Source organism: Ranitomeya imitator, chromosome 5 (assembly GCF_032444005.1).
Source record: "Ranitomeya imitator isolate aRanImi1 chromosome 5, aRanImi1.pri, whole genome shotgun sequence".
NCBI classification, from domain to species: Eukaryota; Metazoa; Chordata; class Amphibia; order Anura; family Dendrobatidae; genus Ranitomeya; species Ranitomeya imitator.
The window spans coordinates 105,477,094-105,490,024 of NC_091286.1; the positions used below are offsets into that span (position 1 = coordinate 105,477,094).

General features: G+C 43.0%; 1 protein-coding gene across 2 annotated transcripts in view; it reads left to right on the top strand.

Annotated features, from left to right (window-relative positions):
* The window catches only part of SLC8A1 (solute carrier family 8 member A1), a 469,783-nt gene that overhangs the window by 290,387 nt on the left and 166,465 nt on the right, over positions 1–12,931 (top strand). The window lies entirely within an intron of this gene.

Genomic DNA, 12,931 nt, shown 5'->3' on the forward strand with positions numbered 1-12,931 from the left:
TATTAAACTATATCAAAAGGGGAAATCAAACAAGGAGGGACAGCTGGATACCAGCCGTCAGACAAGGGGAGGGGAGGGGTCCAGCCGTCAAACAAGGGGAGGGGAGGGGTTACACACTTTGATACACTTTGATAGGGGCGGGGCACCTGTCAGATTGAGTTTGACGAGACATGGCTATTATACACTACTGTTGTACAAAAATAATTTGAAACAAGGCATGGCCAAAATGTTATTTTTTTGTACACTATAAATACTGGGTTCATGTAATATTTCTGAGCCAACGTACTCATGTCGCTACTGTTGGCATGTTTCTTCTTGATTTGTTACATGTGTACTGGATAAAAATAAAAATATATATTATATCATAAAGTGATGGATAAGCAGGACCTTTAAGGCTCCTATATACATTAAATGAACAAAACCCAACCCGCCAATATTGGCAAATCTGGTTGGTCATGTGACCTGTATGGTGGCCTTCCTACTCTCCTCCAGCAGATGATGTTGAGAAAGATCGGGTAGTTGGAATTTTATTGCTTGATCCTTTTGTTTTGAGGGGCGATAAGCAGCTGTCCAAGGAGTCTGGCAGCGATCTTCCTCGCTCTCCCACATGACCAAGCTAAGTGCTCATGTGTACGGGAGTCGGAAGTGATAGGTGTCTGCCAAGCAGATGTTTGGACCAACAGATACCTTGTGTGTATGGCCAGCTTTAAAGTACAGATCATGTGTTACCAGCATCATATTTTACTGGAGATGAAGCAAAGATAATGAGAATATCCCAGAATATCCCTACAGTCCAATAAAAGTGTGAACTCTGCAGCTACACACTGTAGTCAGGATAGGACAGTGGTTTTCAGGGGGTGCGAAGGACTCGTCTATTAGTAAAACAAAGCCCCTTACTTGCACAGGTTTACTTACTTTTACTTCTTTTTTCTAGGTGGAAGTAAGGACAACATAGGGCGGACACTTTCTGACAATTCCAATAGAGAAAAGACATACTTTATTCCATTCTATTCACCAACGTATTAAAACAGCAGCGCTTATCAGATAAAACCTCCAGATTAAAAATGGTTTGGCACGCAGCATACAGCCTGGAAAAAGCCAACAGGAGACAAAACCCAGGGTCGGCCTGTATGCTGCGTGCCAAGCCATTTTTAATCTGGAGGTTTTATCTGATAAGCGCCACTGGTTTAATACGTTGCTGACTATAATGGAATAAGATGTCTTTTTTATTGCAATTGTTAGAAGCTGTCCTCACTATTATTTCTTTTCTTCCATTTAGGAATGCAGCAAAGGTGTGTGATTTCAACCAGCACGTCAATGTGGCGCAAACCTGCATGAGGAATTACAACATTAAGAAATAAAAACAAAATTAAGAATTTAAAAACAAATGCAATATTGTAAATAAAAAATAATATTCACCTAGCGTCTCTGTTCTGACTGCCCTATGGCACCAACGGTCTTTATTGACCTTGTGTGACTGCAGAGGCCATGTGCCATTCAGTGGTGGGAGTCATGATTAGTGATGAGCGAATTTGTTCGGAAATCGATCTTCGAATCCAAATTTGCCATATTCGTGCCAAATTTATGTCTGACGATCGTTTCCGAACATATTCGCTCATCTCTGCTCCAATTGCGTTCGGATATGTTCGGCCAATATTTTGTGATAGTAATCCGAACCGAAAATTGAAATATTTGCTCATCTCTAGTCATGATGCCTGGAGCATGGCACGTGACCACCGTGGTCACAGAATGGCCGCTCATATCTGATAATGTGTTACAAAGAACAAGATCACTGCAGGATGGTCATCACGGAGAGTTCAGGTAAGTTTGGTCATTGTTTGTTGTTGTTTTACAATATCGCCAGCCACTTTTCTTTTAAAGGAAAATCACTTGGGGCTTGAGTCATCCAAACTTTTCTGGCGTAAATATCTTTGAAAACTCTCTAAATTTCAGTGCTACTCGAGACAGCGCTAAAATTTAGCTACTTTTGGCGTTCTTTCATACAACTCCGATAAAGTGAGCGGAACGAGGGTGTGATAACCGCAGCTTGTCAAATTAATGATGAGCAGTGGCATTCGCTACTCCACAATCCTATTCCATTAGGGACTGGGGTAGGATGTATGGTGAGGTGTACACAAACGTGTTCATCTTAATGAATCAGGAGTGTCTGACTCCAGCACACCTCCTCATCAAAACTGATGTAACCAACGCCGGTCTTGATGAATCCGGGCCCTCATTTATATTGCATTAACAGTGTTGGGGCAGACTTTTTTGGTACTTTCTAATATATAAGTACTAGCAAAATACCCGCGGCTTCACACACGGAAAATTACCGTATATACTCGAGTATAAGCCGAGATTTTCAGCCCATTTTTTTGGGCTGAAAGTCCCCTTCTTGGCTTATATTTGAGTCATACCCAGGGGTTGTCAGAGGAGGGGGAGCGGGGGCTTTGTAATTATACTCACCTGCTCCTGGCACGGTCCCTGCAGGTCCCTGGTTCCCCGGCGCCTCAGCTTCTTCCTGTACTGAGCGGTCACATGGTACGGCTCATTACAGTAATGAATATATGGCTCCACCTCCCATGGGGGTGGAGCCCCATATTAATTACTGTAATGAGCGGTAACGGTGACAGCTCAATACAGAAAGAAGCTGCGGCGCCGGGGAACCAGGGACATGCAGGGGGAGCACTGCGCGATAGTCACCTTTGTTCGTTCCAGCGCCGCTCCGTCTTCAGCGTCCTCTGCAGTGACGCTCAGGTCAGAGGGTGCGGTGACGTGGTTAGTGCGCGCCCTCTGCCTGAACATCAGTGCAGAAGACGAAGCGGCATCGGAAAGAGGACAGGTGAATATTGCAAGTGCCGGAGGCCTGAGCGACGAGAGGTGAGTATGTGATTTTTTTTTTTATCGCAGCAACAGCAAGTGTCTGTATGGAGCATCTTATGGGGCCATAATTAACGTTTGTACAACACTGTATGGGGCAAGTGTCTATATGGAGCATCTTATGGGGCCATAATTAACGTTTGTACAACACTGTATGGGGCAAGTGTCTATATGGAGCATCTTATGGGGCCATAATTAACGTTTGTGCAGCACTGTATGGGGCAAATGTCTATATGGAGCATCTTATGGGGCCATAATTAACGTTTGTGCAGCACTGTATGCGGCAAGTGTCCATATGGAGTATCTTATGGGGCCATAATTCACGTTTGTGCAGCACTGTATGGGGCAAATATCTTTATGGAGCATCTTATGGGGCCATAATTAACATTTGTGGAGCATTGTATGGGGCAAGTGTCTGTATGGAGCATCTTATGGGGCCATAAATAACGTTTGTGCAGCACTATATGGGGCAAATGTGTCTATGGAGCATCTTATGGGGCCATTATTAACCTTTATGCAGGATTATATGGGGCATATTTTAATATGGAGCATCTTATGGGGCCCATCATAAACTTTATGGAGCATTATATTGGGCTCTTGATTCAATATCAATATTCAACAACACTTAACCTACTGATGTCTCAATTAATTTTACTTTTATTGGTATCTATTTTTACTTTTGACATTTACTGGTAGCTGCTGCATTTCTCACCCTAGGCTTATACTCGAGTCATTAAGTTTTCCCAGTTTTTTGTGGCAAAATTAGGGGGGTCGGTCTTTACTCGGGTCGGCTTATACTCGAGTTTGTAAGGTATATGTTAAATTGTTGGTTATGCTTGCTAAGGTTTCATTTTCAGTTTCATCCTGAAGCTGACATCCTCAGTGTTCAAAGTTAGTTTTTTTCAACTCTCCTTATCAATCACCTCACACTGATCAGAGATCTAATAGGTGAATCTATATATGTAAAGCAGAAAATATGTGTCGTGAAGGATCTCACATCTCAGTTATGAAAATTGCCCTAAAAGCAACCAATCAGAGCTCAGCTTTCACTTTACCTCAGCTGCTTCAATTTAATTTCACTCAAATCAGGTCAAAATGTGATTTTGTGTATAACGGGCCACCACACACACACAGACTTTCGGCTTTATATGTATAGATTACAGGTTCTCCTCCTGTACTTGTTGGTGCAGCCATACTCTTATTACCTCACAAATATTAGGGACATGTGACCAGAACTGTTCATCAACCTCATCCAGTTAAAAAAAAAACATCTTTCCCATATGCAGTTGTTTATGTTGAAGGCTGAGGACACGTCTGGTCACATGATCCTGAATCAGTGGCCATTTTGAACAGGAGATCTGTAAAGACGGCTGTGCTAACAAGTGCAGGAGGAGAACCTGTAATGCTTATATATTAGCTTGGTCATAAAATCCTTCCCTCCCTACCTCCTGTAAAACCATTTTCCTCGTCGTACTATAGGTTATGAGTGAAGTGATTGGATTAATATATCCCAACAGTGTAATGATACTAAATATCTTGTATTTTTCTGTATTCTACAGGATGGGCCATTTATAAAGTTAGATCCAAAATGAACAACTTCAAAATGGCCGACATGGTCACCAGCCATCTTGAAAAGTTTCCCCCCTTCCATATACTAAAGTGCCACAAACAGGAAGTTGATATCACCAACCATTCCCATTTTATTTAGGTGTATCGATATACATGGCCCACCCAGGTGTATCCATATAAATGGCCCACCCTGTGGAATCATTGCACAAGGGGAGGACATAGACATAAAATAGGACAAGGAATTAGCAGCTAATCTGCAGTATTATCCTTGATGGTGGCAATCTAATAGCTTCCGAGCAGTGAAGCATAAATAGAAATCCAATAGATAATGAAAATGTCTCCGCGTGGATGGATGATTACTTTTATTATTTTTTATTATAAGGGTCAGCGCTATTTTTCCTTTACAAATTCCCTGGATATCTTCCCATAGCTAAGAGTTAATTAATTAATTCACTCACTCAGATTTTGGTGAGATTCCCACAGCGGTCAAGCGATGACACAGCCACTCCAGCGCTTGTACGCTACACTCAAGCCCACTGCCTTATGAGAAATTTGGTATGCTACACTCCAAACATACCCACATACCCTGCAGATTGACGTGCACAGTACAATATCAGGTCAGAAAAATGAGAAAAATTAGAAAAATTACATTTTTCAAGTCCTGGAAAACATCTATTTCAATCCTGGCTGCTGACAGCCACCAGCACAGGATCTTACTGCTTACTCATTTCTAACTGAGTTCAGCTGAAGCTGAAAAAGTCTGTAAGTCCCCCTAGAGATTATATCAAGGTTTAGCAGAGAATTTCCCATGTGAGTTAAATGGAAAAATGGGAAAATCCTTGTAGGAAAATAGTTTTGCTTCTAGTTTATCATATAATCATGATAAAATTGCATATCTGAATGCTTCATGGGAAATCTTTCGGCTTTGCTATGTAATAGTTTTCTGTAACTCTTGGTTTCCTTGTTAACTTTTTCCAAACAACTTCAAAAGTTTTTCTTCTATTATGCCCAGAGTACAGTAAACTTCTTCTCATGATCCATATCAAAAACTAAATACAATATTATAAAAATGAAAGGGCCATTACAGTTATGACAGGCAGACAGTTTGACTCAGGGATCCACTTTGTGTCTGCAGACTGTGAATCTTCACATCTCGTGCACCACTCGCTGTATTGGAGAATCCTTACAGCACCCAGTGTGTACAGTGCGAGGATTCACAAGTCTGCAGTCATATAAAGTGAGTGCAGACTTGTAGCTTAAGACCAGACAAACCCTTTAAGGAATCATTCCTCTGTGTCTAACAGTTACAGGATTAACAGATAGATAGATTGATAGATATGGGATAGATAGATGATAGATAGATAAATAGATAGATAGATGATAGATAGATAAAAGGAATATGAGATAGATAGATAGATAGATAGATAGATAGATAGATAGATAGATAGATAGATATGGGATAGATAAAAGGAATGAGATAGATAGATAAAAGGAATGAGATAGATAAATATGGGATAGATAGATAGATAGATAGATAGATAGATAGATAGATAGATAGATAGATAGATAGATAAATGGAATGAGATAGATAGATAGATAGATAGATAGATAGATAGATAGATAATGAGACAGATAAATGTTAGAGAGATTTGGGTAGATGTAAGATGGCTAGATAATAGATATGAGGAAGATTTGAGAGAGATAAATATGAGATAGATACATATGAAAGATAGATAGATCAGATAGATCGATCAGATAGGTCAGGCTCTACTCCCATCCTCTTTGGATACCACCCTTTGTTTTTCCTTGCCGGTTTTGATAAATGCCCAGTGAACTTAAGTGATATCATCGCCCAAGGCCCTGCTCAGACGGCCCATGTGTGTCTGAGTAATTAGTAAACTTTGTATCCAATTACTGTGTGCCTTGGAGTTTGTCTCTCCAACTAGATCTCTCAGCTGGCAGTCATTGCTGTAAATTCCTGTTTGATACTTCAATCTGCATTAATTTCCAAGGTCGGACTTGCCGTTATCTCTTTGTCTGCTGTAAGCATTTCGACCTCTGCTTTGGAGCTTACAAACGCTGTCACAGCAGACTGTATCATTTCCAAAACTACCATAGTTTGCCTGTTCAGCATGGCTGGCAGTGGTATTCTATTTGTTTGCTGATTAACCCATTGTCTGCTGTAAGCTTTACAAACTGTGCCTCTCATCTGTTCACACTACGGCAAGGACTTTACTGTCTATACATCTTTGGTAAATTCCTCACTGAATTCTTTATGTAGTTGTTGGTGTTGGCAGGGAGAGACTAAACACAATGTCTCAGTAAATGCAATCAGCTCCTTTATGTCATGTTTTAGGCCTTTAGTATTGCTTTATGTAGCTTTGTGGCTATGAACAACATTTTTTGTTGCAGATTGAAAACCAATGAAACTTCTAATGGGATTTTCATCCTCATTCATTTCACTAGAAAGCATATGTTACATTCGCATTTGCTGCGGGCTGGATCTGCAAGGGAGAAATAAAAGCGTTGTACATTATTGGTGATAAATACAATTGACAGATATACATTTCCTTTCTTGTTGGACGCTGTTACAGAAAAATAAGTACCTGAGACTTGCAGTGTAATCCAAGGACTCTGGGAGGAAGGAAATGTCGCCTTGGCCTCAAGCATTTTATTCCCTTTTTTATTACAAATTTCACCTCATTATTAGAGCATTAGTACAGTTGTCAAATTTGTACATAGGTAAAGGATAAGTATTGGCGAGCGACACAAACATTTATTGTATTAGGAACACATGCTTTTCAGGTACTGCTAGACTACAACCTCCGGTGGAGAGACACTCACGTCTGGGAACTAAGGCCTGGAAATATTGTAGACTGAAGCCCCAGCTTGCGACTCTAAAGAACTGATAGAGTTTGAGCCGAGTGTCATTAATCTTCCCCATTTTATCGCAAGAGAGAATATATTAGAGTGTGAGCGAGCCCTCATATTAACATTTTATGAGCGATTGGCTTTATGTGTAATGACCTGCTATAGTATGTGAACTCAACTTTAAAGGGGACCTGAGAAATGCTATATAACTGCAGATATAGTGGTAAATAGCAGGTGAATAGTGTTTAAATCCTGTGTAGCTGACTTACTGGAGCAGCGGCACCAGATAGAAAATAAAGTTTTATTCTCCCTGCAGCCACTTGGTTTCAGTCATCGGGGTGGTGCAGTTTCACTGACTTTACAGTGACTTTGCTTTTATAACACTTTGTCACACTGTTTGACATCCTGCTCTGCACACACACACACACACACTGCTGATCAGGATGTCAATCAAAGTGCCAGGGAGTAACTGTGTAATGAGCCTGTAACTCCTCTCTGCACCACCTGTTATGAAAGGCAATTCAGTATCACAATGGACATGGAGGTCAGAGCACATACAGTGATCTGACAATAACCCAAAATCATAGAACGAGCTCTGAGACGTGGGAACTCTGCAGACCGCAATCCCTAATCCTCTCCAAACAACACTAGAGGCAGCCGTGGATTGCGCCTAACTCTGCTTATGCAACTCGGCACAGCCTGAGAAACTAACTAGCCTGAAGATAGAAAATAAGCCTACCTTGCCTCAGAGAAATACCCCAAAGGAAAAGGCAGCCCCCACATATAATGACTGTGAGTAAAGATGAAAAGACAAACGTAGGGATGAAATAGATTCAGCAAAGTGAGGCCCGACTTTCTTAACAGAGCGAGGATAGGAAAGATAACTTTGCGGTCTACACAAAACCCTAAAGAAAACCACGCAAAGGGGGCAAAAAGACCCTCCGTACCGAACTAACGGCACGGAGGTACACCCTTTGCGTCCCAGAGCTTCCAGCAAAACAATTAGACAAGCTGGACAGAAAAAATAGCAAACAAATAGCAAAGAAGAACTTAGCTATGCAGAGCAGCAGGCCACAGGAATGATCCAGGAAAAAACAAGTCCAACACTGGAACATTGACAGTAAGCCAGGATCAAAGCATTAGGTGGAGTTAAGTAGAGAAGCACCTTTCGACCTCACCAGATCACCTGAGGGAGGAAACTCAGAAGCCGCAGTACCACTTTCCTCCACAAACGGAAGCTCCCAGAGAGAATCAGCCGAAGTACCACTTGTGACCACAGGAGGGAGCTCTGCCACAGAATTCACAACAGTACCCCCCCCTTGAGGAGGGGTCACCGAACCCTCACCAGAGCCCCCAGGCCGACCAGGATGAGCCACATGAAAGGCACGAACAAGATCGGGAGCATGGACATCAGAGGCAAAAACCCAGGAATTATCTTCCTGAGCATAACCCTTCCATTTAACCAGATACTGGAGTTTCCGTCTTGAAACACGAGAATCCAAAATCTTATCCACAATATACTCCAATTCCCCCTCCACCAAAACCGGGGCAGGAGGGTCAACAGATGGAACCATAGGTGCCACGTATCTCCACAACAATGACCTATGGAATACGTTATGTATGGAAAAAGAATCTGGGAGGGTCAGACGAAAAGACACAGGATTATGAACCTCAGAAATCCTATACGGACCAATGAAACGAGGTTTAAACTTAGGAGAGGAAACCTTCATAGGAATATGACGAGAAGATAACCAAACCAGATCCCCAACACGAAGTCGGGGACCCACACGGCGTCTGCGATTAGCGAAACGTTGAGCCTTCTCCTGGGACAAGGTCAAATTGTCCACTACATGAGTCCAAATCTGCTGCAACCTGTCCACCACAGTGTCCACACCAGGACAGTCCGAAGACTCAACCTGTCCTGAAGAGAAACGAGGATGGAACCCAGAATTGAAGAAAAATGGCGAAACCAAGGTAGCCGAGCTGGCCCGATTATTAAGGGCGAACTCAGCCAAAGGCAAAAAGGAAACCCAGTCATCCTGATCGGCAGAAACAAAGCATCTCAGATAAGTTTCCAAGGTCTGATTGGTTCGTTCGGTCTGGCCATTAGTCTGAGGATGGAAAGCCGAGGAAAAAGACAAGTCAATGCCCATCCTACCACAAAAGGCTCGCCAAAACCTCGAAACAAACTGGGAACCTCTGTCAGAAACGATATTCTCTGGAATGCCATGTAAACGAACCACATGCTGGAAGAACAATGGCACCAAATCAGAGGAGGAAGGCAATTTAGACAAGGGTACCAGATGGACCATCTTAGAAAAGCGATCACAGACCACCCAAATGACTGACATCTTTTGAGAAACGGGAAGATCTGAAATAAAATCCATAGAGATATGTGTCCAAGGCCTCTTCGGGACCGGCAAGGGCAAAAGCAACCCACTGGCACGAGAACAGCAGGGCTTAGCCCGAGCACAAATCCCACAGGACTGCACAAAAGTACGCACATCCCGCGACAGAGATGGCCACCAAAAGGATCTAGCCACTAACTCTCTGGTACCAAAGATTCCAGGATGATCAGCCAACACTGAACAATGAACCTCAGAGATAACTTTATTCGTCCACCTATCAGGGACAAACAGTTTCTCCGCTGGACAACGATCAGGTTTATTAGCCTGAAATTTTTGCAGCACCCGCCGCAAATCAGGGGAGATGGCAGACACAATTACTCCTTCCTTGAGGATACCCGCCGGCTCAGACAAACCCGGAGAGTCGGGCACAAAACTCCTAGACAGAGCATCCGCCTTCACATTTTTAGAGCCCGGAAGGTACGAAATCACAAAGTCAAAACGGGCAAAAAACAGCGACCAACGAGCCTGTCTAGGATTCAAACGCTTAGCAGACTCGAGATAAGTCAAGTTCTTATGATCAGTCAATACCACCACGCGATGCTTAGCTCCTTCAAGCCAATGACGCCACTCCTCGAATGCCCACTTCATGGCCAGCAACTCTCGGTTGCCCACATCATAATTTCGCTCAGCAGGCGAAAACTTCCTGGAAAAAGAAGCGCATGGTTTCATCACTGAGCAATCAGAACCTCTCTGCGACAAAACAGCCCCTGCTCCAATCTCAGAAGCATCAACCTCGACCTGGAACGGAAGAGAAACATCTGGCTGACACAACACAGGGGCAGAAGAAAAATGACGCTTCAGCTCCTGAAAAGCCTCCACAGCAGCAGAAGACCAATTGACCACATCAGCACCCTTCTTGATCAAATCGGTCAATGGTTTGGCAATACTAGAAAAATTGCAGATGAAGCGACGATAAAAATTAGCAAAGCCCAGGAACTTTTGCAGACTTTTCAGAGATGTCGGCTGAGTCCAATCATGGATGGCTTGGACCTTAACAGGATCCATCTCGATAGTAGAAGGGGAAAAGATGAACCCCAAAAATGAAACCTTCTGCACACCAAAGAGACACTTTGATCCCTTCACAAACAAAGAATTAGCACGCAGGACCTGAAAAACCGTTCTGACCTGCTTCACATGAGACTCCCAATCATCCGAGAAGATCAAAATGTCATCCAAGTACACAATCAGGAATTTATCCAGGTACTCTCGGAAGATGTCATGCATAAAGGACTGAAACACTGATGGAGCATTGGCAAGTCCGAATGGCATCACTAGATACTCAAAATGACCCTCGGGCGTATTAAATGCAGTTTTCCATTCATCGCCTCGCCTGATTCGCACCAGATTATACGCACCACGAAGATCTATCTTGGTGATCCAACTAGCCCCCTTAATCCGTGCAAACAAATCAGATAACAATGGCAAGGGGTACTGAAATTTAACCGTGATCTTATTTAGAAGGCGGTAATCTATACAAGGTCTCAGCGAACCATCCTTCTTGGCTACAAAAAAGAACCCTGCTCCTAATGGCGACGATGACGGGCGAATATGCCCCTTCTCCAGGGATTCCTTCACATAACTGCGCATAGCGGCGTGCTCAGGCACGGATAAATTAAACAGTCGACCTTTTGGGAATTTACTACCAGGAATCAAATTGATAGCACAATCACAATCCCTATGCGGAGGTAGGGTATCGGACTTGGGCTCATCAAATACATCCCGGTAATCAGACAAGAACTCTGGAACCTCAGAAGGGGTGGATGACGAAATTGACAGAAATGGAACATCACCATGTACCCCCTGACAACCCCAGCTGGACACCGACATGGATTTCCAATCTAATACTGGATTATGGGCTTGTAGCCATGGCAACCCCAACACGACCACATCATGCAGATTATGCAATAACTGAAAGCGAATAACCTCCTGATGTGCAGGAGCCATGCACATGGTCAGCTGGGTCCAGTATTGAGGCTTATTCTTGGCCAAAGGCGTAGCATCAATTCTTCTCAAGGGAATAGGACACTGCAAGGGCTCCAAGAAAAACCCACAACGCTTAGCATATTCCAAGTCCATCAAATTCAGGGCAGCGCCTGAATCCACAAATGCCATGACAGAATACGATGACAAAGAGCAGATCAAGGTAACGGACAGAAGAAATTTTGACTGTACTGTACCAATGGTGGCAGACCTAGCGAACCGCTTAGTGCGCTTAGGACAATCAGAGATAGCATGAGTGGAATCACCACAGTAGAAACACAGACCATTCAGACGTCTGTGTTCTTGCCGTTCAACTCTGGTCAAAGTCCTATCACACTGCATAGGCTCAGGTTTAAGCTCAGGTAATACCGCCAAATGGTGCACAGATTTACGCTCACGCAAGCGTCGACCGATCTGAATGGCCAAAGACATAGACTCATTCAAACCAGCAGGCATAGGAAATCCCACCATGACATCCTTAAGGGCTTCAGAGAGACCCTTTCTGAATATAGCTGCAAGCGCAGATTCATTCCATTGAGTGAGTACAGACCACTTTCTAAATTTCTGACAATATACCTCTATCTCATCCTGAGCCTGACAAAGAGCCAGCAAATTTTTTTCTGCCTGATCCACTGAATTAGGCTCATCGTACAGCAACCCAAGCGCCAGGAAAAGCGCATCAATATTACTCAATGCAGGATCTCCTGACGCAAGAGAAAACGCCCAGTCCTGAGGGTCGCCACGCAAAAAAGAAATGACGATCCTAACCTGTTGAACTGGGTCACCAGAAGAGCGAGGTTTCAAAGCCAGAAATAGTTTACAATTATTTTTGAAACTCAGAAATTTAGTTCTATCTCCAAAAAACAAATCTGGAATAGGAATTCTCGGTTCTAGCAAAGAATTCTGAACCACAAAATCTTGAATATTTTGAACTCTTGCCGTGAGCTGATCCACACATGAAGACAGACCTTTAATATTCATTGCTACACCTGTGTCCTGAACCACCCAAATGTCTAGGGGAAAAAAAAGGCAAAACACAGTGCAAAGAAAAAAAAATGGTCTCAGAACTTCTTTTTTCCCTCTATTGAGAATCATTAGCACTTAAGGCTTCCTGTACTGTTAGGAAAGGCAATTCAGTATCACAATGGACATGGAGGTCAGAGCACATACAGTGATCTGACAATAACCCAAAATCATAGAACGAGCTCTGAGACGTGGGAACT